The following is a 26,454-nucleotide window of genomic DNA, read 5'->3' on the forward strand; positions in this document are numbered from 1 at the left end:
ATAATTTCCTTCTCAACAGCAAGCGGCGCGCGAAGGCTGAGCTGAACCGTCTCATAACGCAGTGTGTTTGCTGTTGAGTTGTGTGCCGCGTTTATTGTGTGCTGAGTGAGAAATCTACTGCTTTGGCGAAGTGCGCGGCGCTCTGTTGGCATTTCCGTCGACTCACTTTTCTGCGAAGCTCCGCAAACTCAGACTGTGAGTTGGAAACGGTCGAGTGACGGGGATTTTTTGGTTATTACTTTGCCTGGTTCGACTGAAGCTGATTGGTTTTTTTTTTATAGAAGGCCTTGTCATGCATTTCGGTTACCGCCGTTGTTAGCATGGGTGTTTTCAAGGAATATATATGAGATTTATTTCAAAATGACGTTTGTTAGTTCCGAAAACATGATTATTTCGTCCGATATTGACATTAAATGGAAAATATTACTGCATACAATCCATATAACAGTAGTTATTTGTCACCTGTTGCGTCAGCGATAATACTTTCCTTCGCTAAGAGTAAGAACCTAAAGTGTCTCTTCCACGACCGCATCAGGGAAAAGTAAATTCTCTCGATTGCTGTCGCGTGCGAATATCTTGAATCAGATGACGAAAACGACGCTGCGCATATGCATCATACCGCGACGCTGTTTATTATTTATGCTATTCAAATTCGATTCACTAGTCGTCATCGCCGTCGTTGTCGTCGTCGTCGCTGTTAACAGCGGCAACTCTTCAACCCGCCGACGATATCGAGAGTGAAAGGATGGATGGTTCAAAGCTTGCTCTCGCCTATCATGCTCTCATCGCATTCTAATTCATCGATATTTAAATCGATGAGTCGAGCCGACCGGCGGCTCTGGCCGTGTAAGCAATGGTAGATTTGTTTTGTTTAATGGAGGTCACGAGCAAGGACGCTTTGTTGAAAGGACCATCAAGAGGTTTGAGCCTTCTCATCAACAGGGTACAGGATTACAGTGATTCCAACTGTACACGTACGGAGTTGGTGTACAAACCAAATGCGCCTGAAGTGGTTACATCGAAAACCACCCTTTTCCTGATAGCTGTGCGAGAAAAAAACATTGTCACCTAGAACACGAACAATCTCATCAGCCAAGGCGCACGATGGAGCGACGAATACCAGCGATAACTAGATTCAAAATATACTCTGCCCCTTCAACAGGACATAGTAGGTACCTCTACTCGAAAAACGAACATAGAGAGCGGGACGGAGAATACTCAACAACACTACGTAAAGCTTGTGAACGCTATCGGCATGTTGCCATGGCTACGACAAGAATACAATATCCAACTGCACATAATGTTTTCAGCGTATGAACGAGCTTCCGAAAGAAACCGCAATGCTCGGCACTTGTACATAGTATAGTGGTAGATGGAAAAGCTATATTCATAGAAACAACACATTTTCAGCATATTTAAACTCGAAGCTTGCGGCGCTTTATACGAGAAGTGGCACAAGGACGGAAGGGACTTCCGAGCTTTATATGCGGTATATAAAACAGGTCGATCAAACATAAAGAGAAATTTTCCATTTACCACCCTCTTCAAAGTGACGTACATGGGAAAGCCTGACGTACATAGAACTCACACATAAAACCATTCCAGTGAGGGAAACGGTTAGGTACGCAAGCATCGAGACTGATAAAGCAAACCCACCGTTGTGTGCGGGTGTATGGATAGACGAGTGGGAGCTTTCCGGCCACTGATCGTTCGGTGGGTGGCTGGGTGGTAACAACCTCTGCCATAATAATGGAATGGTAGAACACAGGCTGAAGCGGTGATAAGGAGCGCGTAGGATTTGCACGGACGTCACCGAGGACATCGTTCCTGCTCGAGATATGGGAGAGGACGGTCGCTGTGCCCTTTTGAATGATTTATTGTTAATGTTCTGATGGTGTTTCCATTAACCCCGTTGCGCTGGAAACGTCTTTGTTCGCTGGGCTAGTCGGGCATTGGAGTTGATGTCGACTTCCAGCGTTGCGGTTAACGGACAAACATTGCTGACTGTCAATTAATCCGGCAATCATCGTTTCAACTTAGTCGAAGTTTTAGCTATTTTAGGATTTGGTGAAAGTAAAGACTCTTTCGTCACCAGTAATATTATATGTTATTATTTATTGCTCTCTGCTGCAATTTGCTTCTTCTTACCATCCAGAACACCTAGGTATTTTTTTCAGCATAAAATAATGATCAACAGGAGTAAGCGTGGTCACTGAGCGCATGAAAACCCGCCAGTGGTTGCAGAACTTTGGAGTGTACCCATACCGTCCTACAGTTGTGACACAAATAAGTTTAAAATGTTGACCCAGTTCATCACCGAGCGGATCCGGGAACGCCGTCTGCATCTGCCAGTGCATCGAACTCGGTGGGATTGCAGCTGGGAAATGTGTTTCTGACAATTGCAGCCACTCGTCTTGTGCCTCCACAGACTGGTTGCATTAAGGATGCACTTCTCGTTCGAGAAAAAAAAACCATGTGTGTCTTATATGTATGGCACCGGAACAATACGCGCTTTGCATTGTACATGTCTTTATGTATAGATCGAGAAATTTGAACCAGTGCGGCGGAGAAGGGTCAGCCGTCAAAGTTGCAGCAAAGGGGTTGCAAAATTTTATACATAAAATCTAAGTTTTCGCTCTCGTTTGTTTCTTTAAGAGAATCCCCACACGCGGTACACGATACAGCCCGAAAAAGCGCACGGGGAGAGAGCAACCATACCGTCGAGAGAAAACGTCGCGTTTTCATAATATTTTATTTTATTGTGGTATTTATTTTATAAATCAACAGGTTCCTTATACTCAATCGGAGCCTCATCATCGTTCGTGATGTTGTCGAAATCGTATTAGCGCAGCTGATACCGTAACAGGGTGGGGGCCGGGCAGATGGCGGTCGCGCTGTGTCATTGTCTCGTCTGGCAATTTGGCGGGACGTTTATGATAAGGAGATTCCGATGCCGAGACCGATGCCGTCTTACGGGATTTATGCCCTGGCATAGGATACAAATCGGTGAATAGAATTTATTCAAAGACGTGAGTTACTTAACCAAATTGCTGAATTATATATTTTATTAAAGGGGCGATCGTTCTGAAAATCTTTCGACAAATTAGGTTGTTGTCATCAATTTAATATTGAATCGCTTTTACTTTGACTTCTGTTTGGGTGCGAGATACAGGACTAACCTATAAACCCGGTTCAGATCTTAGCTTTGAGATATTCTTGGAGCAGGCTTGTGGCGATACTCCACAATTATTGTTCTATACGTTGTGCTGTTTGTCGATAAAGAAATGACAAGTATCTGAGAGACCTTTTAACCTAAGATTTTGCTTTTAAAAGGTACATTTCGTCTTTGGTTTGTGGCTGCTTAATGTTCTTTGTAACCGATGTTTTGATAAACAAGTTTTTTTTGAATATTTAGTGGTTGTGCATAAAGACATACAACACTTTTTGTTTTGTCTGACTTATTAAAAACCTGGTTTATGGGATGGAAGAATATTTTCAAAATGCCTATTCAAATTTCCACTAAATGTCATCCTTTTTGGATTCTTTTTTTTTTCCTTCTAGAATTGTGATCGACAGTGCTCATCCAATTGACAATTAGAGACAACCATCGCATCTGTTTGAATCCAACCATAGTTTTCAATTGTCCATAACCCTGATATTCTACCGTTCGTTCGGGATACAAGAACAACGTAGAGGAACATTGGTTGCTGTTCAAGACTTGATCCCTTCAACTTGTTCTCTAGAAGCTTGCCATTGTGTTTTGAGCGAAACATTAATGCTATCCATAGGCAGCATCAGCTTCTCCACAAAAGTTCATACCACGGTTAGCAGAGATACTAGCAGAGCATGGCGCTTCAACTCTGCCAGTGCGGTAAACGTATACTGTTGGCTTGTTTCTGAAATTTTAATCAGCTAAAGAGACATGGGAAGAATCAACCAACCAACGACCAAGCCGAGAGCGGACATCAGTGTAGATGAATCATTCCCTATTCTTGCTGCCACAGTTTTTCGCCTGTGCTACCATCAGCTAAAACTACGTCATTTGAGAAAGGAATGCTACCGCTACTAGCTGCCACGAGCACTGTAGTAGTAGGTAGGATGTATGACGTCTCCTTCTCTATCTATACACGAACGGTTCTATTTTCGGAATAAAACAATATAACGTTTTTATACGTTTCGCCCTCCTCTCTTCGATGGCAGCGCTGCTGCTGCTGCCACGAATAGGTTGAAACAATCCACCCCACAGAAATAACGGAGAACTTGGGTGGGAAAATGACGCTACTGCGCGTGCGTTTTCCATTTGTTCCATGTCAGAGTACTACATATAAATGAGTCTGAAAAGCTCCTCGATTCCGCCCGACATTCCATATACCCCCGCAAGCCGGAACAGCCACACTGTTCGTTTTTTGCCATGTTGCAAAAAAACAAAGCTATATTATAAACCGAAGCACTGTGGCGGCAACAGGATTTGGTATAACCATCATTATCTCATACCATCCTTTGAGGGAGCGCCCGGTTTTTCAGGGATGACTGAAGAGTACACCAAATACATGGAAAGTGGTTTCCTGATCATCGGCCTGGCGTGCACCGAGACCCCTCGTTGCTCCGATCCTTGCCCCAGAAGCGCTGTCATTGGCTCTGTGACCCGAAACCCGAAGGGAGCGTGATCATTTGTGCGTTTGTTCTACGGGGCAGTGGGGAACAAGCGTACCTTTAAATCTGTTATGTTTTAACGGCCAACGCACATGAATTGAGTATATTTTCATGCTAGTTGTTTGTATCAGAAAATGGAAAAATTAAATTTATCTGAGAAAATTGCTTCACGTTTGTTGGGGTCGCAATGTTCTGGTAAATTCGGTATAAGTTTCCGTCTCCTTTCTTGTTTTCAGACCGACCGCCGTACGTACTGTAATGACAGGCATCTATAAGTATAGCAGGGAGGTCCACGCGAAATTAGATCTCCCTCCTTTATGGGTAATCTCGCATACACGACAGCAAAAGAGGAAAATCTCCCCCTTTTGTGTTTTCGGCGACGATAACGTCGCCTGTGCTGTCTCGATCCGAACGTCTTCTACCATCGTGAGGACTCGGAGCTCTGTCAGGATGTGAAAATGGCACACGTGTACAATTTTCCATCCTTCCTCTAGAAGAAGGGTGGAAAATTCGCTACAGATTCACACGCGATATCTAGCGGTCTGCTGGCGTGTAGTTTTTCCTTGATAAATACTGCGTGTATGGCTCGATTGCTAGTCGCCAACAAGTAAGCTTGAAAGTCTTTCTGCGTATGTCCGGAAGAGTGGAAGCGAGGGTTGAATTAGCTGATTGATTTGGCTACTGTCATTGAGTCGTTCGAAATGACCGTTGTAAGTGAAATTGGCTAATGAAAAAATACAAATTTGTTCGAACGTAAGTAACTGTCCGTAACGATATAGTTTTGAATTTATTATTTTGCCAAAGGATAATGTTCATAAATGCTAACTCGTACATAGGTCGATACCTATAGCACAGTTTAATTTTCAAATGTTTTTTTCTCTCTATTATAGCGCTACGGCTTAATGCAGCGTTACTGAAAAATCTAGATCCATGTTTAAAAAAGTTAGTCAAGCTAGAAACATGTTTACTGAATTTCTTTGGTCACCATTCGGCATTAGAAAAATATTTGTAGAATAATACTCTCAATTGGAACTTACCAGCTCCAGTACCAGCCGTCAGTACCATTCTCATGTCCACGAAATATAAAGAGAGATAATGTCGTTCAGCAAATTAAAACTCACAACATGTTAAATTGTTATTCTGTTCCAATCAAGAACTAATTTACCTATGCATAACCCAAACACATCTTCTAAACCAAAGAGCAGAGCAAGGTTATAGTTTTTGGAAGTTTTTGGGAACTTGGCTTGGATAATTGAAAATTAACCATGTAACTCCATTGTATGGAAAATTTATGAAGGTGCTCCGTTAGGCACGATCGTATGAATTTGCTAGCTAATTATTTTGAAGTTTGTTTGTTATACAAATAGGTAAATATCTTTATAATTTACGAATTTGAGGATTCCCAACTCTTCGCTGCTTGTAATGAATTGTTTCGAATGTCCTAAGGGGCAATGAGGCAATTCTGTAAATTTCGAAAGCAGTTTTTTTAATTGAAATAAAAATTCTATCCATGAGTTCTCTGTGTTCAGAGTGGTAAGAAAAACACAGTGAATTCAGTTTTAAAAACCGAACTCTTATTTTTTCCAAGAGAACTGTTGCTGATACACTCAAGTCTTTTTTACACGGTTTGTTTTTTTCGATTACTCGAAAACGGTGCAGCTAAGGAACTATTTACAATCTACGTAAGGAATGTCGAGCTACTCCCAAATGTATTGAGAAATAAATGAATGGTCTCTAAGTTATCCCGTTCTTAATACTCAAAAAACTAAACCGTGTAAAAAAAGTACTTGAGTGTATTCGAAAAGTTAATGACGATTCATATCCCCTAATTGGCTCCAATTGGCATCAATCATCGATGACTGCTAGATTCTAAGTTTCGACTTTAGGCAGGATGAGGGATGTGGAATATCACAAAAATAGTTAGAAATAATGCCTTCCCAAATTAGCTTCCACTGACATGTGTAAGCTTTTAAGCTTGACTTCGGAGAAAGATATTGGCATGTCTATATATTCTGGTCAAGCGAATATTTGTGCAAGTTAAAATAGCACGTATTTCTGTTTGAAAAACTGGAGGTCACCATTGTACTATGTTGATGATGTTGATTTCTGGTCCAGTAGCCCATTTGTGAATTTAGAAATAATCAATGTTAATCAAGGATGTTCTCGGACATGCTGTAGGACCAACTTCTTACCCTGTGTTTATTCTAGTTTTCATGCAGTCTTCATTCATCCATACCAGAAAATATCATATGTATATGTTTGTTGTTTCAAACAAGCTATTTCCTCTTTGAAAACAAAATTAAAATTTAAAAAGTATCTGATTTGAAAAATCGATTCATTAGAATTTAAACGTTGGCAAGTCCTTAGAAACAGATATCAGACATTTTTGGTTTAACATCAAATCTTTGTTTTTAATAGTACACTTACGTTGCTTTTTACGCGGTTTGTTTTTACGCAGATTTCGGAATTTACGCAGTGTTCTCAACGCGAATTTTGGAATTTACGCGGTGTATAGTAACGGTTCTCTTACCATCAGGTTTGTCATACCTTAACTTTTGGAAGAAAATGTTAGTAAAATTCGGGATGGAACTTTCATAAACTGGAAAAAAATTAGGTGGAGAATACGTGCCGCGTAAGTTAATACCGCCTAACTTGCGGAATTCGCGTGAAAACGCAAGAACTTAAAAATGCCGCTGAGAACTGACCAATTCATATTTCATTTTTCCCAAGACATTTAGATAATTGGATCTCAGGTGTATTTTGGATATAGCATCGTCTAGAAAATGTTCTTTTCTCATTATTAATAAGGCCCTTTGCAAATTATTTGTAACGTTTTTGTTACGCCTTCCCTCCCTTTTAAAATTCGCTTTAAAAATCGGGAGCCAAAAAATAATTAGCAATTAGTGGATAAATTTCTTTGTATAAAATCAGTTGTCTATGAGCTCTACAACCTAAAGAACTCGAAAAATAAGTTTACGCGGTGTTAACGCTTCTGGAACAAAACAGACCAAAAGCGGTAAAAAAATTGCTTTTCGATTTTGAAATTTCCGCATGGAAAATAACAACGTAAAAGCAAGAATAGATTTGGTTGTCAGGATTAAATTTTAAGTAAAAACGTATAAATATTTATGCTCTTTTAAAAAACAACTCTGTTTTTGTTTTTTTAGTTGCTCAATGTCGGAAACAAATACTTTACAACAACGACGACGTTTGACAATAACGGAAAACAAATAGTCATGCTACAAATCAATAGTAGATATACAGCAAAAAATACACCAAATGTTATGCTTGGGAATGAGGAAAAACTGTTAGAAAATAAAAAATACATGTTAAAGGTCATTTTAAAATCAAACGTGGCGAACTATGGTTTCAAATATTGTATTAAACCCCTTAAAGATTGGTTGTTAGATGTCAAAAATCAAGGGTGAAGCCATTTAGAATTTCAAGATGGAGGATGACGGTTGGACATTGTTAAATAAATCCCTTACAATAGGTTTTTGTTTGGGAACTAGGTGGCTGTTGATGTATTTTCAAAAACCAAGATGGCGGATCGTTCAGTTTGGATTAGAATATACATGAATTGTTTTAGATTCATGCAATCGTTTAATTTCGTAATGTAATATTTTAAACCGTCAGAATGTGTATGTCATTTTCGAGTTTGTCATTATGAAAAATGTGATTTCATGAATATGTGAAGACGGCATTTGACAAACCTGAGAGCGAAATAATTGCGAAAATTGAAAATTACGAATTCTTTTTTACACAGAGAGGCTATTATCCTTAATTTGTTTGAAGAGCGATTCATTTGAATAGGCAACTGGTCCAAAAATGTAAAAATGCATTCGTTAAAGTGTCTGCTCTAAGCAAAGTAAAGCAAAACAAAATCAAGGTGCTGCATTTCAATTTCGAAACTTTACCGTCTGGTTCTATACGACAGACTTCGCAACTAGCTGTTAGAGTACAATACCATTGCAAGACAATGTTGATGTACAAATAAACAAATAAATGCTACGATCCCATTGACTCGTACGCCTTCTTCCAGTTGAAGTTCGAACATGCGACGTCTGACTTGTTAGATCAGTGCCGTACCTCGAGACCAACTGGGAGGTTCTGGGGATGAAGTAAGTATTAGACATTAAATTATTGCGCGTATTCAGTACTTATCATCACCTGACAGAAAAACTCAAAATTGTGGAAAAACCTTGTTCGCTACTAATATTTTAAGAAGTTATCTAATACTGAAATTAACACAATTAGATTAGATATTATTAGGCAATTGGATATCATAACAGCATAATCAAACGAGGGGTCACTTTTTACGAAACCGTCGCCGTCTTTTGTGTACGATTCTTTACTTTGGACATCACCGCAGTCGAAAGTTACCAAGGGGAAGGGGCCTCAAACCACCATAGAAAAAAATACTGTCTCTAGAAAGCCCCACATGTCAAATTTGGTGCCATTTGCTTAATTAACAGTCGAGTTATGCAGAAATTTTTGTTTCATTTGTATGGGAGCCTCCCTTCTTAAAAGGCAGAGGGGTCTCTATCTGCCATAGAAAAAAATTCTGCCTCCAAAAACCTTCACATGCCAAATTTGGTTCCATTTGCTTGATTAGTTCCCGAGTTATGCAGAAATTTATGTTTCATTTGTATGGGTGCCCCCCCCCCTTCTAGAGGGGGGAGGGGTCTCAAAGCATGCTAACAACATTCCTCACATCTGACGTAATGCGTATGCTAAGTTTAATCAAAATCCGTCGAGCGGTTTGCGAGTCTATACCGGACACACGAACAGCATTTCATTTTTATATATATAGAAGAAGATAGATAGATAGATCGAAACAATGGCTTATCTATCGAACCGTTAAATACTAATTTTGGTTCTAGAAAACCACATCTTTACCATTGATAAATTTTAGGATAATTGTTCGTGGCCCAAAATTAAAAATTAGATAAAAAAAAACAATAGAAAAAATGCCCTTGTATGAGACCTCGAAAATCAAAAAAGCTATTGCCATGAAAGTTTGGCCTTCATATTGGAAATGAAATCAAACATGAACTTTAAAATCAGAGTCGTTCAATTAGGCGCAAAGAAAAATTACCCTGCCACGTCAGAGAACTCGGACATACTGGCGATAGGGACATGTTCAGTCTCGGTTGAACTCGATCGAAAATATCGTGAGTTGGAGCTCTTCCCTTTAGAAAACCTCATGACTGTGCGTAGCGAACCGGTAAGCGTTTGCAACAGAATAATTCAGCCGACGTGACGTTCCACCCAAAAGAACGGCGCGGCGCTCATACGGACTGAAGTGTGTATGTATGCTATATTATGAATCGCTGTCGAGGGTGCACCGCATAATGTTAGGCTTAAGCCGGTGCTTCCCAAAGAGACGTGCCATGGAGTTGCTTCGTTCAAATAGAGCGAAAACACATCCAGCTACTGCCGTCAACGCTAAAAATATTTCCACCTTTCCATTCACCGACGCTTGAGGTATCGCCACGGAGCCAAGGTTCGAAACTCGGTAGAAACTAGTTTCAGTTTCTCGTTTTTCTGTCCCACCACTGTGCAGTAGTCAGAGTCTACTTTCGAGGTTTCATTCCTCTCACACACAACTGGTCGATAGCGGCGCGTGTTTTGCGACGAAGTCGTCTATCGTCACGACCTGCCAGAGCAGTGCCGTATAGCGAAACAAAAAAAAAACAATTCTGTTCAATGTTGTTTCACACACCGCAAGCCTGCAGGCACACAAAGGCCAGCTTCGAGAAACCGGCGCGAAAAATAGTTTTAACAGCGGTCTGTCGCACATGTGTACCTATTGTGCACGTATGCAGTCAAGTTTTTCCTGTAAAGCTACAATGCACGAGCTTTTGCGTGCGATGAAAACCTGGAAAATACACCTGAAACACTTTGGTATACTGTAAATATAGCTAGTGATAAGACGCTGGTGGACGAACCGGACCAAGCGGATGGAATTTATCTACAAGGTTGAGCGAATGGCTCGCTTATCTGTGAGCAAGCCTGTCGCGCTGCGCACTGAACACCGGATGACTCAACGGGGCCAGTTGCGACAACCAAAGTCGCGACACTGTACAGTCTGCTGTCGGATGTGTCGTAAACAATTGACGTCATCAGTTTTATTCGGCTCCGAGCTTAGCCACCCCTATAAGTTTATTCCGAAAAAGTCTTCGATTGATAGTCATCGTTTGTTGAACATGCATCGGGCTCAAAGATCGCATCATAGCCGGAGAAGTTGGCGCACAATAAAATTATATTAACCTAACTCTACTTGTTTACTTAGTATTTTCATCCTATTGAGCGAATTGTAGAGATGACTTCACGCGGATCAGGATGTGCATTCCGGTGAAGGGTTAGCTGCGGATGCTCTGCCATTAAGCTGGCAACCTTTTCGGACCGACACAGGACATACATGTATCGTTTGCAGCCCCCGCTACTATGTACACAATTTGCAATATCCATTCGCACGTGCACAAAGAGATGCATTTGTTCAATTGTTTGAATAACTTATGTCACATTCGCACGTATGTACATACATGCTTGGTGGTTACCAATACACGCATGCATACGCGTGGACAGGATCATAAAAACGCTTCTGACACATGGCCGATTAACCACCACCCACCCGTCACCGGTGGTGGAATCTGGGCATTTTGTTTGCAGGGTGTGAGTGCGGTCACTATGGAAACGTTTAATTTTAAACTTCTGCCATGTACATAAATAATAAGCTCTCACACGGTCCTGTCGTCCAGCTAGCAGTCGGCTGATCTGTCATTCATGGCGAAAGCAGTCGGGCCAGCCATGTATGCAGTCATCATATACCTACATATAAAAGTTCAGGCACACGCGAACCTGGATGAAGGAATTTATGTACGTATCTTCGCTCGTTGTGTCAGCACTGCATCCAACTGCTGGAAGCCAACATCGAATGAAACAGCTATAAAGATTGAAAGCGAGAGAGCTTTGTGGCTGCAAATTGTGCATAAGCCGACATACACTGCCTGGATTGTGCGGCGATGAGCTATGTGCACGTCAACGCGGTCAGGTCACACGTCACGGCTGTGAATCCGGGCGTACAGAGCCTACTGGGTAAAAAAACTTATGTGAAGCTTATTTTGCACATATAGTGCAGCTCACCCGAAACATGAGCGAAAAGCCCAGCAACAATAGCAACGTTGGTTTTGCCAATCCGCTAGCGCAACCGGCCAACACTGTCCAGCGGAGGTGAAGGTTGCGGAAGTTTCCTGTCCACTATGGGGGAAGCGATCCCCGAAAATGTTTCAAATATTAACCAGCGGCCCCGTAAGTTGTCGGTTTTCTACCCCGAAAATTGCAACAATCGAGAGCGACAAATGGATTGCCACGATATGCTCTCGAGAAATGAATTCCCGTGCGTGTTCAGGACATCATGTCAGTAGAAAAGTGTAAAAAAATCAATTGTGTCATTAGATCTATCTGCACTTAGAATAACTGATTTAGTATCTTGAATGACTTTGATTGTTTCAACCGGTTGAAACCTAATATTTTTATTGTCTTAAGAAGTCCCAAATTGCACTGGCTTTCGATTATTGCATAATACATTCAGCTACAATTATGTAACTATGTACTACTAGACAATTTATTTATCAATTAGTTTCAGTTTGAATAATCCTGTACGCTTTCAATGTCAGCATAATCGTTTTGTAAGCTGTGAAATGTTCGTATATAGCATAGATACTCTAAGGCCCAAACGTAATGCATCAGCTTTTATGGAGTTGCAAAAATTTGACAATTAGGCAAATTATTTTCAAAGCTTTTGTCATCCTAACTCCCACCCCCCACTCCCCCTCTGAAAATTGGCTTGAAAAATCGGGGAAAAAATAATTTGCAGGATATGAGTTAAATTTTTTTTATAAAATCAATTGTCTGTGGGTTCGCCTGAAGAACTCGAAAAGAAAAATGAATGTACGAGTTGAGTTAACGCTTTTAGCACGAAATAGAAATAAAAATTCGAACAAAGGAATTTCCGAAAATCGGACAAAAAATTTTTTTTTGTTTCTGTCTTTGTCTTTTGTAGATTTTTGCATGGAAAATACTACCGTATGCATAGAAAGTAATAATAGATTTGGTTTTCATATTCATGTAAACTTTAAGTAAAAATGCCTAAAATCCATTTTATATTTGTTCGATTAAAAAATCTCTTTGTTTTTTTCGCCCCACCCCCCCTTTCAGGCCCCAACACCGGAAGGACAAAGACTTTATAAAATATTTGTAATGGCCTTTTTGCCCAGATTTTATAGAATGATCCAGAAAACCCTAATAACAAAGTAAAGTTTTGACTTCAGCGACTCCATATTTGTAGTATTTATCTACAAAAAACACTATTAAAGAGAACCTATTTATAAATACACAGGAAAGAATCTGTACCGATCAGCTTGATTACTACAAACGGCACAATTTCAACAAAACTGGAAAATTTAAATTTACTGAACAGCTCGCTGTTTTTTTCTCCAAAATCCGGTGCGTGCGATTGGTCAACGCACTGCCGCCGAAGACCGAGCACATTCCTTTCAAACATTGGAACGAAGAAATTACGTTTATGCTCTGTAGGTACAGGACGGAAGAGAAAGGCGAGAAAGGTTTTTCCCCATATACTCTGAACATCGAGTGAAGACGATAAAACCGAAGCGATTGGAACGGTAGATGGTTGCACAGCCCTCCGGGCGACGAACGGTGGGAAGCGAATGGCAGAATAATGAGTCCAAAGCAACTACTACGAAACAGTGAAGAATGGAGAAAATGTTGAAAAAGCTTGCTCGAAGAAAATAAGAAATCTTCAACTTATAGCAGACGGTGTCGGTCGGTATGTATACACAATAAATGTTGGGTTGGGATGTGCCGCCGTCGGGAAGCAATGGGAGCTTTGAGAAAGATGAAGGAACTGCGAAACGAAGAAAAAAAGGTAAGTCGAAGATACTTTTTTTTATGTATGACGGTGTTCTGTCGAGAAACGTGCGTTGTGCGAGGGCTAAAGGCAGAAAGAACAGCAAGAATCCGATTATGGCGGTAAGATGTTGGGACGAAAGGAAATTGCCAACAGCCAACAGGCTGTCTTGGACGCTGGATGCTTTTTTTCTGATATCCAACCAGAATGATAAATGCTATATCGTCCATCGCGGCAGAGGGAGCGTACTTATATGACGGCAGGCAAAATTGTAATTTTTGAGTTGGTTGAGCAGCATTTTTTTCCGAAATCATTCTATCGTTTAAGAATGAACACTTTCAATGTTTTGATTTGGCGGTGAATTCATCTCACGCCAACAAAGTTGCAACACGCGAGAGAATGGAAGAGAGCAGAAGAAAAATGTAATCTTATCAAGGCCTATTCACTCTCTTGGTTCGATTGCAATTGGCAAATGCAAGCAAGTAAAAATGGACAGAAGCGGGGCACCGCTGCGAACGATGCGGTTCCGACTCAGAAAAGCTGAATGAACGAAAAGGAATTGGTACGTTATGTACCAGTCGTACGAATATTCTAATGAGAAATAAAATAAAATAGAGAAGCATGCAGCGTACTCGCATTTTGGACACTTTCTGTTTGTTTATAAATTTTCGTGCACGTATTTGGGCCAGCAAACGGACGACGGCACGAGATATCGGTTAGCATATACATATTTTAGAGCTTGCAAGAGAGTTACCCATCGTTCGGAAGGAAGGAAGGGGTTGAACGGTGTTGGTGGTCCACGAGAGAATATGAGAAGAGGCTCTTACGCACTGGCCCTACTGGTAAGTGAATTTTCCTCGTAAAAGCGCGTATCGTCCGTCTCGTTGTTTACAGTAGGCCTATGTTAAATGGCCGCTACTCTGCTTCGGAAACATATGCGCTAGTGTGCGCGGAACCGGACGCTGTTCGTTCTGCGATCCTGGCTGGCGGAGGAATGAGAGACGACGCGACGGCACCCTCCGAGAACATATCGTACCGGAACTTCACGGTAAGAACGTGTGCGGGGAAAACCGCCCGTCGGCTGGACTAATGAATGAGAAAATTTATATAAGTGCAGAAAGCCGGGAAGGTTGTGCTCGTAAGCCCTCGTTTCAAGGAAAGCTCTTTTAACCAGCTGTTAGATGGGAGTTTGTTTTATTGTTATTTGGCACGAGGACACGTGTCAGAACAGACCACATGTGCTGGAACACCCGGATATGTTACGTACGTTGTCCAGATCATCCGTTGAGTTCATCGTTTGACTGTTGCATGTGCAAGTATTGATTAATCTAGCTCAATGTATGTACTGCTTCATAATATTTATGCTTCGTGAAGATCGTAGGGAGAACTATCGAGCGTGAGCTCTCAGCTCGATCAGTTGACCGGCAATGGTGCGCGGGTGATTAAAACACCCGGAACAAGTTTGTTTACTTGATGCTGCCCCAGAGAGACAGAGAGCATGCTCGCAAACGCTAAGCCGACAGCAAAGCAGCAACAAAATAGTTGTTCTGATCATCAATCGATCGATATCATCAATGTGCCGAGCGAATGGCAAATTTCGAGAGAAGCATAAAAATTTAACCGGGAGAGCGAATCAAATTGACGACGAGTAAATAACAGGCTGCATTGAAAGGCCAAACAACAAGTGTTGGATTTCTCAAAAAAAGAAAAAAGAACCCGATCGTAGCCGGTGAGATCAATAGGCGCCGGTCGACGTCGATGCTGGTAGAACACACACGACAAACGGAAGATAGAGCGAGAGTATGTAAGAGATTGTAATTCAAAATCAAAAAGGCATAAGTACATAACAAAACGCGCACAAAAGAGAACCCGATGAGAGCGCAAATCCAGTTAACGGACTGCATCCATTGACGAACTTAATGATGCTAATTACCTTGGTGGTTGGTAATTATTCGTTTAGGGCGCTTAAGCATGTGCGCGCGTGGTGAGAGTGCAGTAGCTGAGAGAATGAGAAAAATCGAGTGCTGCTGTGATAAGGCGCGGATTGTAAACAAAAACGTGGTCATAGGGCAGCGATGGGTACCTGATTTTGGCACCGGCTGTCAAGATCATTTAACCGCGCAAGGCAAACATAGGGCGTGCTTATGAAATATATTGAAATACAGTATCACACGGCAAAACGCAAAAAACAATGTTGTAAAAACGAACAGTTTTTTAATTTTTGATTTTATCACTATTGATTATTTAATACAAAATTAAGGTGTAACAATGTTTTTTATAAAGATCATCAAGCACACTTTTGTTGAACTATCAGGTATGCAACGAGCAGAATCAAAATGGAATGAGTGTCAATATTGCATCAAAGTGCAAGTTTCATCATAAACATAGTTTCCTTCAAATTGTATTACAAAACTTCGCGTAGAATTCACCTAACCTAGCCGGAATTATGAAATTGAAAACATTTTTCTTGTATGTTCCAAATTTTATTGAAAAATACATATTGATAATCAAAAAAGTTCGTCATTTTAGTATTTTTTCTAGCACTTAAAATATGTGTTTACGAAATTCGATTACTTTTTTCGACGGATCTCGTAGCCAACCGTTAGCGTACAGGATAGTTGAGTTTGTTACCAGCGTTACGATCTCTTCAGTAGACTCAACTAACAGCAAAAACAATTGGCAACATATTGCTGCTACTCGACTAACAGTCCTATTTTCTTTGTAAGTAGCGGCAGAATAGTACATATAATATTTTATTGAAATCGTTTTTTTTTGTCAAGAAGGTTAAAATGACTGCGATGTAGTGTGGTATTGATTGCCTTAAACATACTTGAAATAGTTGACTATATTTGATGATTTTCAGTATTACACGTCCATGATCATTTTGCAAAGTATTTAATCATAACTCAGACAGCAATAAAAATTACTGAGTCATTTCATTACGGAGAATCAGGGCAATCTACTCCGAATTCTCTGACCGTTTCAGTTTCAAGTAATTTCAAAATAGCATTTGGAAGTGGAAAACATAGATTTAATCCAGCGCTTTGCTGTTTGACATTGAAAACAAGACTTAGTTCCTGCTCACTGTATCTTCGATAAGTCAACAAACATATTTCTGGCTCTGGTAAGCTTTTTAATACATGTGTACACTTTGGTGAATATTAAACAATCATGTATCCGCCCAGTTAGCTCCGAGGTACGATGTTGGTCTAACAAGCCAGCCGCCATATGCTCAGATCTTGGCTGGGCGGTGCTGCTAAATAAAGTCAGTGTAGGATCGTGGCACTAGCCCCGTATGTTTCCTGTACTCTAACAGGCGGCTACGAATTCGTTGGTAAAGAAGGGTTAAGTCTTAGAAAGACGTTTAAGCCCAAGGCTTTACTTTTTTATATTATAATTGTAAACAAGAAAAGAGAAAAACCATTTGATTTTTCCTAGATACGTATATTTTTCGGGTTTCATATCAAAAAAACATCAGATACTGTAGTTTAGAATGTTATCTTACTTGCCAGTATTGTATTGTATTTCAAGAAAAGCATTAAATCTGTAGTGAATTTTAAGCCATTCTTGTCCATAGTCTAACTCTTAAGTTGCAGAATAAATGGTATCTTTTATAATATGTATATGTATTACAGTGGACTCTCGAAAAACTTAATTGATTGGGTTGGGGATTGGGTTGATTAAATTTTTCGAATTAGGCCATTGCTAATCATATTTAAAGTTTTTGTCACCCCCCCCCCCCCTTGGAAATTGGCTTGAAAAATCGGGGGGCAAAAAAATAATTTGTAGGATATGAGTCAAATTTCTTTTTATAAAATCAAATGTCTGTGGGCTCTACAGTCTGAAAAACTCGAAAAATGAGTCTCCGAGTTGAATTAACGCTTCTAGCACGAACAGAAATGGAAATTCGAACAATGGAAATTCCGAAAATTGTCCAAAAAAATTTTCCTTTGTTTTTGTCTTTTTTCGTATATTTTTGCATAGAAAATAATAACGTATATATTATAAGCAAGAATAGATTCGGTTTTCACGTTTAAACCCTAAATAAAAATCAAAGGACAAAAACTATTTAAAATATTTGTAATGGCCTAATACTAATCCTAATACTACCAGTTAGTTTCTACGCATTATTACCTGTTCCTTGCTGTGCTTTTGCAGTTAAATTCAATCTAATGTTGTGCTTTTTCAGCATGGTATCAAAAATTACTAAGTAACTATTGCTCGTATCAAACTATAGTGGCAACTGTCAGGTACAAGAGGTTAATTTAATCCCTGTTATGATGCGACTCTGCATGAAGCTGCGGAAATAAACATATCCACAAGATTTAAACAGAAAAAATGAATATTAAACATAGCAGCAAAACAAATGTGTGTGGATTAGCACTTGAACAGTCAATAAATTTCTATGCCCAGAAAATTCAAGTAAAAAATTAAGTTTTCAGAGCGTTGCATGAAAGCTAATACTGGCTTAACTTTTCCGAACAATTAGCTTTCTTGAGAGTTAACTTTTCTGAGAGTCCAACTATGAACAGCAAAAAAGAAAATCGACGCACCAAAAATTGGTTACCGGAAAAATCATTCAGGAAAAATGCGATATTGCTGCTGAGATGATTTTATATAATGATGTATGAAGAAGCTGTTCTACCTACTTCTTCTTCTACCGAATTAATTGAGAATCGTACTACACGTTTGATAAACTAATGCAAGTTTACTGAAAGTATCTCACTAACAAAAGTTATCGAGTAATATTTTCTACTGGCTGAGGATTGAACATGTACGGTTTAATGATTTTGAAGATATTTTAATGTGTTTTAGTGTATAGTACAATTGCAGGGCTAGCGTTACGGTCATATAGACTTTTACAGCCTCGTCTTCTAGTCGAGATTCGTATCTACAACGAAAGGACAAGCCTTTCCAGTGTCTTATCGCGAGGCCAACTAGGAGGCTATTGCTCTCTATATATAAATAATCCAAATATCATCATAAAATACATATCTAAAGATTTTTTCTTTTTAAAATTGCTTAGATTTTGAGCAAATATTAACGCCGAATCAAACAAAAGGGCAAATATAATTCCCATTGGAATTGATTCACCTGACCACTCAACGAAACTTGCTTTACCACCTGTTTTAAGGGCAAAACACGTTCGATGCGGCCATCGAACGCCTTACCCGTGAACGGCGTTCCCTTTTCGATTCCTTTTCTGTGGCGTTTCGCGACCTTTGTGAGTGGCAAACGCATATCATTTATTGCATGTACATTCGAATTCTCTCACTGCATTTCGCTCGAACTTTATGCTCGCATACATTAGCGTAGCACAGCACATGTACGTGTAGTATACAACGACTCAATCATATCTCACATCCGACCGTCAAACATAAACGGCGCGAAAAGAAAGCAGCATGTGGTTGTTTGACGTCTCTTCCACACTATCTTCTTCGTCATCGGCCCATTGACAGATAGAAGCATAATGCAACCGAGAGAGAGAAAAAGAGTGCTGACGATATCGACAGAAATCCCAACCATTCGATTTCCTAATATTTATTTATCCTCGCCGCTTCTTCGCAATTTGCGGAGGGCAGCGAGAGCGGAAACATTGAATTAAAACAACAACCGGGTAAGGAAGAATAGTGCAACATGACGTACTCTAGTAGGAAAAATCACCTGTTCTCTTATTGGGATACAAAAACAGAGATTATACTGTCTACTGTAAGACTAAATTATTTTTTCACGTTTTAAAGCGCCACTTAAAATCACTGCAATCGAAGCAGAAAATTCTGATGCAAATCACACAATTGTTTAAAACAAATAGCGATCTTTTTCGAAATGTGCTCTAATCTAAAAAGTCATAAACAATTATTGATAAGCGAATTTTTCATGAAACAAGTAAAAAAAATATTCACAAATCAAGCAATCTTGCGGTCATTGTGTAATTCTGTAAGTTCTTCCTGCTTACAATGTTTGACAGCGAGGACAAGAAATGTACTGATACTAATGCTCGTATACATACATTTTTAACCGTTGCTGCTTTCAGCCCTCGTGCAATTACTCGTGAGTGGCTGAGCTGTAAACAAAAAAAAATGAACCTGCTTGTTCCTTCGTCCGGGTTTGTGTTATTTTTTGCTTCATTTTCGTTTGTACATGCTTGCATATTTGTTGCGCTCTTGCACATATTCTCTCTCTCTAGAGCAATTGCTCTAGCGATCGAATGTCATTTTTGAACACGATCAACTCCAGAGTATCCACTTATCGGATACCGTTGTATTACATACTATCATGACAAAAGCGGCAAAACTGCGGTTGGCCGCATGTTCGCTAAGAAGGTTTGTTTACAAACTTTCGCGCTGATAGTTGCTTTGCAGTTTTGGCGCAATCACTTTCGGTCGGTCGGTTTCTATTAGTTATCATTAGAATATCCCACATACCTGCTCATTGGTTTGTCGAAATAAATTCTCATTAATTCACTACCACAGTCATCGTTGAGAGCACTGAATCCAGAACCAATTTGTCAAAAACTGGATTAAAATATGCCCTAAATGGCCACTTTTTAGAACCGTTTTTCCTTTATTTCAGCCTTTCATGTAGTCTTCACTATCGATATGATTTTCACTCTTCAATTTTTAGATGTTCTTCCTTAATTTTTTCGCGATTGATCTCTCATCTCACTGCAAGAAATAACTTTAGCTGCTTTTACATGATAACATTTTCACATTTTTAAAAATTTTCAATTATTTTTTGAAAAAAATACTGATAACAAATGTACGTTTGTATCTCAGCGTACGCGCGATAGTTCGCTAGTGCCTGTTTTGATATTACGTACGCTCGTGCTTGCACTCGTCGTCCGTAAAAATGCTGTATACTGTGTGTTTAGGAGATGGAAGAAGCGCTTGGTACGAACTCTCCGCATAGTCAATCTATATCATGCAGCGCACAAAATGTTACTAATCTACCATTCGCTTCAGTTATACAGTCAGACCCGTCCGTCGGTCGCTTGGTTTGCCTTGCCTTGTCGTTCATTTCATTTTTCCTTCATCATCATCAGCCCGCGCGCACCACACACAGCACAGCAACCGACCGACCGTACAATAGCTCGGCTCGGGCTTGGGCTTGGGTATAAAGAGAGCGAATGCTATATCCATCAGAGCACCGTTTTATGTACTCATTCCACTGTAGCTGCTAGCTGGTAGCAATGGCAGATGCAGAATGTGTGCGTGTGCAGGATGTACCTGTGTAGTGGTACTCTCGACAGCGACTGCTGCCTGCTTCGGAACATTTCGGCTCTTTTGTTCATATTTCTGTGTGGCAAGAGCTGTACGGAAAAATGCGTTCCACCTTTTCAAAGTAAGTTTACGCTACCTATAAAATCGCACAGGAACCAGGTTTGCTCAAAATTACAACATAAATATGATTGAATAGATGAAACGATTTTTTTAGCGGTATGATAAAGCTCTGTCGGGTTTTGCGCAATGTTGAATTTCTTTCGTTGAGATTCTAATACTTTCTTTGAGGTAGAATAATATCCAAATCGTAAGGTCCGATCCACCCTGCTTTTTCATGTCCCTGGTATGCCGTTCGCCGTTCCTATCCGCATAGAGTCGTCGTCTGCTTGAGCTGTACCGCTTGCTGTTACCATTGCCTTTCCCCAAGCCACACCACACCATACCATACCATACATTAGTCATGTCCTCTATCCAACAGCCTGCCCTGATGGGTTTACACACTTTATACTCTCTTCCACCGGTGTGTGTGCTTGCTCGCAGTGCGGCCTTCTGCCTGTGCACATTTCTGTGAAAATATGTATTATAATATTATATTTAGTTTTCTATACACCAGTATTTTTCCTCCTATAATCGAATATATTTCTACCTCCCTTCTCAAAGTTATATAACGTAACAGTTAGCGCAGTATTGAGATCGGAGCTTGTTGAACAAGCGTACGGCTTGGGGATTGTAGAAAATTGTAGAATCTCATGTTTGAATGTCGCTTTACTGCCCGCGACGTTGTTTCTAGATCTTCAATTGATCAACCTTATACTCAACGCATTTCAATATGCGATCAATCACCTGGGTACAAACTTACTTGTTGGGTATGTTGCTACATAGTCGTAATTGCCTATTCCCGTCCTATCCAACAGAAATTATTAAAAATATCAGCATTTTTATGACACACAAAGCAAAACTAGTTATTCCCTAATATTTTAGTTAGTTGTCAATCATACGCGATAAATCAAAGTGAGCTGAGATCTATTCAAATGCTTTTTATGATTAAAGAAGTCCTACCAGCCAAATTTCCAACGTTTTTTCGTACGACGAAGAAGACAATGTCGACTAATCGTGTTAATTTCCGTCATTCATAAATGAAAATAACTCACGCAAGGCATTGCCGTTATTCTACAGCCAGGAAAACTTGCCTGACCTGCAGAAATTTTGTAGAATAACATTTGTCATGCCGTCCTACACAAATACATGCGCGTTAGCTTCGTAAACATTGTTGTGATTTTTAGTTCGGACGATGAAAAATTTTGATGGACGGATTTTAAAATGGTACGACGAATTTTAGAAATAAAGTCAGTTCCGTAATTTCAATAATATGCTTTAATAATCACTTTTCAGTGATTTCAAAGTTCACGGATCGGAAGGTAAGTGTGTTTTAGTCAAATCAGCACAAAAACTTATGGAGTATTGATTAAATCCGTCCAACAAATGATGAAAATTAGAATGGCTTTCCTTATTACGACGGGAATTAGAAAAAAAACCCTGCTTAGTAATTTCATGACAGTGTTTCGATTATGTTAAAACTTTTTATAAAAAATATTCAATTAAAGTTATCCCTCTGTCTGCAGACGGCCTTTGCTTATAGAGCTACAGCGCTACATACAAAATTTGTTTTAAATCTATATCTATAAAAATGGATTTCTGTCTGTCGTGTCTGTCCCTATGTTCTATAATCGAAAACTACTGAGCCGATCGGCGTGAAAATTTGCATGTAGGGGTTTTTAGGGCCAGGGAAGGTTCTTTCGATGGCAAAAGACTCCTCCCCCCACTAAGTGGGGGGGCTCCATACAAATCTATGCCTATAAAAATGGATTTCTGCCTGCCCTATGTTCCTTATAGAATCGAAAACTACTGAACCAATCGGAGTGAAAATTTGCATGTGGGGTTTTTGGTGCCAGGGAAGGTTCTTATGATGGTTAGAGACCCCTCACCCCTGTGGTAGGGGGATAAGGATTCTCATACAAATAAATCAGAAATTTTTGCGAAACTCAAAAACTAATCGAACTCGAGAAATTTTAGACTCTTTCATGAAACATTAATCAATAACAAGACCACCAAAAACTATCAATAGTAATATTAGATAATTCAGCGCGAGACAGCCACAGGCCGCGAGTGTTGCCGGCGACCTGCCGTCGGAAGCGCCGGCCACTACCTCTATCTAGGTTTATTTGTTTTCCTAGATCTACTGACCTCTATTACTTTCCTTCAGTTGGGTCACCCCTGCGAAATGGTACTTTCTACGAAAAGATTTTCCGTGAAATGGTACATCCCGCGTAAGGTTTTTCGCGAAACGGTATTCTGCGAAACTATATTCCGCGTCATGGTCAATTGAGAATTGGTGTTCCGCAAAATGGTATTCGGCGAAATGGTTTGTAATGATGACGAATATTTAAATGCTATCCGCTTTATTTTATCAGGCTAAGCAATGGGGGGAGTTGTTTTCTACTTTACTGTGAGGAAAATTTGTGTATGTACTAAAATACCCATGAACTCCCCAGAAACTCGAGATTGTGACAAAGGTCATCCGAGATTCACGATTTATGTACAACACAGTTTAATTTGTGGCAATACGAAGTTTGTCGGGTCAGCTTGTTAACAATATAAAAATGGTATTCAAAACAGATTTCTTCACATTTTAATATTAATATCATAACATTTTGAACATGCGTTCAAGAGTTATCATTTTTTAAAAACAGGAATTCAAAAAATTACGAAAAAAAAATTATTGCGTGAATTTTTCCTTTTTTGACGTAGGACTACGTCTTACGGCAAGTTTTGAGATAGGGTGTCATTCCAAAAAATCGCAAAATGCGAGCGTTACGAAAAATGAAAGGTTTTGAGCGCTAATAGCTCAGCGGTTTTCCGATCGATTTTCATTATATTCTTACACCAGTCGATTGGAAAATCTTCTAAGAATTGGCCCAAATGAAGAAAAGTATGGATTCTTGATGTTGAACTATTGAAAAATTGAAAATGATGAACCTATGTTTTACCAGAATTCTCGCTTCGTGATTGGTTGGAAGATTCTTTAGGATGATCTAAACCTATACCAATTTGGTATCTGTGCTTGGGAAGTAAGCCAAAACAAGTGACAAAGTTTCCTCATTTCAACAAGATTTCTTAACACCGCGATTAAATCTAGACCATTTTGATGTCTGTGTTAGGGAAGTGTGCCAGAAAAATCGACACAATTTCGTTGTTACAACAGATCGCAAATTTATTACTGCGAGACGATTAAACCTAGGAGAATTTGATATCTGTGTTGGAAAAACGTGCTAAAACTTGTAATGTTCGGTTACAATATGACCCTATATGAATACGCATGCTTGCCGTTTCATTAGAAGTGTAGTGAAAAGATGTGCTGTTGATAAAATAGGATTGAATTGATAAAATCCCTTCAACGTGGGTAACCATGGGTAATAAAAACAATCTTCAATTTCTGTAAGGTAGCAGGAAAGCAATAGTTTGTGTTCTTGATTTTGTTAAATTGTTTCCACATGCACATGGAAATAACTCTGAAATCTTTTGTGAATTAAACGTATGCAATGTTACTACTTTGATAAATGTTACATACAGCGCATGTAGCATGTATATATGTTGCATACAGCATGTATACATGAAGAAACGAGTGATTACAAGCATGGATACATGCTACTATCACTACCAAGAGGCTTACGTAGTCCTGCCTCACCTATATATGCGGTCGTGTCTTGTGCACAACTCCTCTGATTTTTTTTTATTTTTGAAGATAAAGGTTATCTAGAACAAAATGATTCGTTTCTAATTTTCTCTATGAATAATTTACATGCTTTGCCTCCCAGTTGGACTCCAGGTATGATGCTGGCCTAGTAAGCCAGTCGTCGTATGTTCTAATTTCGACTGGGAGAGCCTGTTAGAGTCAATAGGATCGTATCATAGCAACTGGCCCTGCAATTATTGTCCTGTACTCTATCAGCCGGCTGCGAAGTCTGTCGTATAAAACAACAAGGTAAAGCTTCGACGACGGAATGTAGCACCTAGGCTTTGCTTTTTTTTAAAATTTAGGTACATGCTTTACTAAAATTTTGTATTACAAATAAATGTAGTTCCACTAGGGGTTAAATCGCCAGACTACAGTGTAACATCCTCGGGAGATTGGCGGTGATAACGCATTTTGAAGATTTATGCGTTGTTTGTAGTATCTTTAGATAATATGCATAGAACTGTTTACCAGTTGATGAACTACACACGTTTACGTTAACTTGTTAAAAAAACTTGCATAAAATTTGAAATATTTGTCATTTAGACACACAACTTTCGGTTAAATATAAAATAAATAAGAATTAAGTTTCATAGTTGAAAGCACCATATATTGTGATAGATCGATTTGAAGTGTATTTGTCCTTTAAATACCTTGTAGCCATTGGGGCGAACCAACCAACGGTTGAAAGCCGTTGAAGTAAATAAATAAACCTTGTTGCCTATTAATGATAATGGCGGGTTAAAGTTCTTTAATTAGTTAACGTTCACTGTATCTTGCAAATTTTATCTCTCCTCGTTTTAGCTTACACTAACTAATGCAATACAATAAATCAAACGTCAGTAACCAATTTTTGGATAAAACAGCTATTCTCATGGAATTTTTACTCTGAGGCTACGTCACATCACATGCACGAACATTCCGTTTACCCTGTTTTCATACAAGACTTCAGTTTTGAATAAATTATTTTAGTATTCTAAATGATCGGTTGTGAGGAAGAGATGGTTGCTCTTTATTACGAACACTTTGTACGTTCAGGACATCAAGTTTGTGGCGGTTCAATGTTTTCAAACGACATGATCAAATATAAACGATGGAAGCGGAGGGCAGTTTTAACACTTTTACAAAATTATTTAGGTACAGAACATCTACTTGCTTTGCTCTAGGTTTAATCGAAACAAATAACCTTTGTTGCACGGAGAAACTCTGTCACTCATCATCATGAATTCATAAAAAAGCATGAATTGCGATATTGTTTATTGATAACTTATAAAGAACTTACAAGTATGAGACTAACATAATCTTTTTTCTATCGTTTAGGAAAGTTTGAACATAATTTTTTACAATTAGTTTTGAGCCAAAATAATTTAAACTTAATGTCATCAAAACGTGTTCCAGTAAATGGGTAACGTTTCATATATACCATGGCTATCTCAAGGAAAAAGTACACAGTGATCAAGCCATCATCACTTTGCAGTTCGTCATTAAGCTGATGCGCCGAGCAATCATCTAAAAATGGTATAGCTTAAGTGAAATACCATCTTCAGCTAATATTTTTCGTACTAATGGCCACTTACTCCAATTTTGAAACTATTCGCATATCATCCAGACATTTTTGGAGGCAAACTTCGAAATGGGTACCTTGACGGTTTTAGGTGCTCTGGGATTGGGGGATTTTCCAATGATCATCATTCACAACTTATGGTGATCTGCTGCATTACTGCAGGGCATAAACGTTGTACGCTGTTTGATAATTTTACGACCTGGAGCATTCTTCTAATCTGAGCCTTTGAGTGTTTCAGCAGATAGCATTTTAAAAAATAATCCAGACTCATCTGCATTGTAAATCATTT

General features: G+C 39.4%; 1 protein-coding gene across 1 annotated transcript in view; it reads right to left on the minus strand.

The window, feature by feature from the left end:
• LOC128740116 (uncharacterized) overlaps positions 1–20,404 on the minus strand; it is a 49,477-nt gene extending 29,073 nt beyond the window's left edge. The window contains exon 1 of the mRNA XM_053835628.1: positions 20,014–20,404. The gene's annotated coding sequence lies outside the window, so the exon portion shown is untranslated. The remainder of the gene's footprint in view (positions 1–20,013) is intronic.
• Positions 20,405–26,454: the final 6,050 nt, after the last annotated feature.

The sequence above is a fragment of the Sabethes cyaneus genome, chromosome 1 (genome assembly GCF_943734655.1).
Source record: "Sabethes cyaneus chromosome 1, idSabCyanKW18_F2, whole genome shotgun sequence".
NCBI classification, from domain to species: Eukaryota; Metazoa; Arthropoda; class Insecta; order Diptera; family Culicidae; genus Sabethes; species Sabethes cyaneus.